At 44.9% G+C, this 3,698-nt stretch overlaps 1 pseudogene; it reads right to left on the bottom strand.

Annotated features, from left to right (window-relative positions):
* Positions 1 to 877: 877 nt before the first annotated feature.
* Positions 878 to 2,504, bottom strand: LOC101982536 (annotated as a pseudogene).
* Positions 2,505 to 3,698: the final 1,194 nt, after the last annotated feature.

Raw genomic sequence — 3,698 nt, forward strand, 5'->3', positions numbered from 1 at the left:
TTTGACGTTTTACTTCCAGACCCTAAGCTTTGCTGAGCACAAGTAGAAAGCTATGACATTGAGAAAAGGTTATCTGGCCAACTGAAAGTGAATCAGTTGCCTTCCTTTCGAAAACCAAGGAGGCAGCCTTGATGATCTCTGAATTTCCTTTGAGGTCATTCTTTCCTTGTTTTGAAGAATAGAACACTTTCAAGGCCAATAGCTCTATGAACTTGTCCTGTAAAATCCTAGACATCAGATAACTTTGCTTCATTCCTTCTTATTCTTGTCCAAACTGGCAGTTTTCCTGCTGGGGTAGCTGATTAGTTCCATGGTTTACACCCACCCTAACCTTACACCCTCTCTAAGTTCTCTTCCAGCTGCATATTCTCTCTCTCTCTCTCTCTCTCTCTCTCTCTCTCTCTCTCTCTCTCTCTCTCTCTCCTCTCTCTCTCTCTCTCTCTCTTTCTCTCTCTCTCACCATTTCATTACCCTGAGACTTTCTTAAGATTGGATGTCTGGTTTCTTCTTTGCTTACTAAGTCTGTCCTGGAGTCATTTCTGGTCTTGTTTAATAGGCAGCCAAGAGGACCCAAGCCACTCTTTCAACACTGCCTAGAAATTTCATCACTCACCAATAATTCATCCTTCACAAACCCTGTCTTCCATAAAACATGAGACCACAAGTATGACCCCTGTTCCTTCCCACTTCATAGAAACCATGCCTTCCCTCCAGTTTCCAAACCACATTCCTTATTTCCATTTGCTACCTCACCAGAATGACTTTTATCATCTGTCCCTTGCTTGCTCTTTTCTTTTCTTTTTCCTTTTCTTTTTTGCTCATTTTAGACAGATCCCATTCTATGGCCTTTGCTTTATTTTTTTTTTTATTTTCTCACAGATCTTTTTAATATAAAACAAAGATAAAACACATCTCAATTCTGCAAACTGCCAGCATGTCTTGTTTCTACAAGATGCATACGAGACTGAAGACTACATAGCAAAAAGTCTGTAAGAGCATTTGGTTGGGAAAAATAGAAAAAGCAGATCTCCGGGGTGCCTGGGTGCAGCCGCCCACTAGAGCAGCCCTTGTCTTTTCAGATCCTCGTATGTTTTCTTGTTCACAACATTTCCGCTCGAGTCTTCATCCTCTTCCTCGGTGTCGGGCTGCCATCGTTCTGAAGCCTTCTGCAGTTTCAGCTCGGCCCACAAGGAGACAGCATCCTCAATCTATGTCACATTTGCGAAGTGGGCAGTGTTGGGGATGCCCAAGCACCTCATGCCATGAGCATGACGCCATTCAGCAAAGTGCCGCTGGAAGGCCTTCGGTCCTCGGGAGGTGTAGTTCCCACAAATCTCACAGTTGTAGTTAATGTTCAGGCCATGAAGCTTATACAGCCAGTAGGGGATGGGTTTGCCGTCCCAGCCCAGGGGCAGGTTTTCGGGGTTGTAAATGATCTCATTCTCTTAATCTTCACTTTCACTCTTGCTGATCTGCTCCTCTTCCTCCTCCTCCCGCTCTTCTCCTGTCCTGGCTTGCTTGCGCTGGACATTTTCATGAGTGAGCTGTCGTTGTTCCCCAAGAATCTCCATGTACTCATAGATCTGAGCTTCCAGGAAAGCAATGTCTTTGTTCCTCTCAGTGTCTCTTTTCGTGCCCTTTGATTTGGGGTTCTTGGCAAACAGAGAGGTGTCGAGAGACTCTAGGGACTTCCCTTTGGTGCTGAACAGCCTCTGCGCTCGCTCCTCTAGGGTCCCGCCACATTTCAGGCCTAAAGCCAACAGGGCAGATTTCAATCTGTCCAGACCCAGAGAGGCTAACTCCTCCCAGGAGGAGAATGCAGAGAGGTCAAGATGGGCTCCAGCATGGGTCAGGGCACTACTTGTCTTTTTTGGCCATCCAGGAAAGGTACCATTATCCCACTTCTCAAAGTCAGTCTGAATCTTCCCAAAGAGCTCATTCTGGTCCTGAAGGGGCTTCACTCTATCTGTGTAATCTTGGAGGTACTCCAGCAGCATTTCCAGGTATCTCTTATACGCTGCGTTCTTTCTTTCTTTAGGAATGTCAAACAATTGGTCAAAGATGGACAGGTATGTGATATAATCCAGCTCCTCAGATGCCTTCAAGTTAATGTACTTAAGGTAGCAGTCATGGAGATCAAGGTAGCGACCATATTCCTCTTCATCTGTGAACTCCACCAAGTTTTGTGCCTCTTTGCTTGGATTCTCTCAGGCCTTCAGGAGCTCCTCAAATTCCACTAACATTGGCACACAGATCTCATTTGGGTGCTTCCGATGAAATTCCTTTATCTGCTTGAGCCTATTATAGAATTCAGCAAACTCATTGGGTCCTGAAATAGCATTGAGTTCTTCTTTTCGCAGTCCATCTTTATCTCTCAGGTTCCCACTGACTTCCATGTATCTGTCTTGCATGGCCCGAGTGCGGTGATCGGAATTGATCTGGTCCCGGAGCGTGGACTTCTTAGTGAGCGGTCCCCATTCATGAGAACTGATTCCTGTCTTCATGGCCTAAAGGAATACATCTTTCCTATGGTTCTAAAAATCAGAATGCCCAGTGTCAAGGTCCTGGCAGGAGTATTATCTATCCAGGGCCCTCTTGCTCTTCAAATGCTTATCTCCTCATGGATCCCTCACATTGTGGAGAAAAGAATAATAATTCATCCCTAAGAGGTTTTACTTGGTCACTTACGTTTCATGTTGGCCCCAAAGGGCGGGTTCTTTCTGGAGGGGAGACGTCATAGACTTCAGTGACATGACAAGCATCCCTAGGGTCATGTAGAGGATAAGCGTGTGCCCTGTCTATCAAATACATCGCCAAGAACAAGTAGGTGACCACAAGGCACTTTGGTAGCTTGCCTAAGAATTTTTTTGGTTTGCAGACTTTCTACTTTTCATGGAAATTTCCATTATCATTGTGTTCCTTGGAAGTCTTGTGCCCTGGAAGGCAGCCAGTGACTCTAGGAGTACTGTTCTCTCTGCGATCAGTACTCAGGCACCTTTTGGAGGCATACACAGTGCACAGTGCAGGAATGGTAGGCATGAGACTCTGACCTGAGAGCTCATGTGTGGACTAACCTTACTAGGGCCAGCAGGGAAGCAGCACAGGTTCCATTTCCTCTGCCTCCATCAAGTCACTGTTCATTTACGGTGGCTTCCTCTTGCTTTGTGTGAATGCATATCACATATACATGAGACTTTAAAGCTGGTATTAGTCACAAACTTAGTGTCTAACTCACTGATACTCCATCCCATTGCTATAGATAATGGTGGAATTCAACATGAGACTCACACATAAAAATGTAGAGCAGTAGTAATAGAAAACACCGAGTAGTAACTGTTTGTCAGGTAAAACACTCAAAATTTTCATGTTTTTCCAATGAGTCCTTTTAACCACCCATGGGGTGGAGAGTATTGTTACCTAAAGCCATCCATATACTCAACAAGCTGAGGACTACAATATGACAAGCATCATTCTGATGTCAGATAGGACAACAAGATCGCTGTCCCCATGTTGGTTTAGAGATGAAGAACCCCGACTTTTAGAGTAACTAGGTGAATCACAGAGGTTAAACAGTGAAACTATTAACCCAGGACTGCTGACAGAGCTGATCAGATTTCTTCCTTGGCTTAGCTTGGATACTGGAAATTCCTGAAAGTGCATATGCCCTTGCCCCTGTGGATCTGGATATCACTTGCTGA

This window comes from Microtus ochrogaster, unplaced genomic scaffold (assembly GCF_000317375.1).
Source record: "Microtus ochrogaster isolate Prairie Vole_2 unplaced genomic scaffold, MicOch1.0 UNK3, whole genome shotgun sequence".
NCBI classification, from domain to species: Eukaryota; Metazoa; Chordata; class Mammalia; order Rodentia; family Cricetidae; genus Microtus; species Microtus ochrogaster.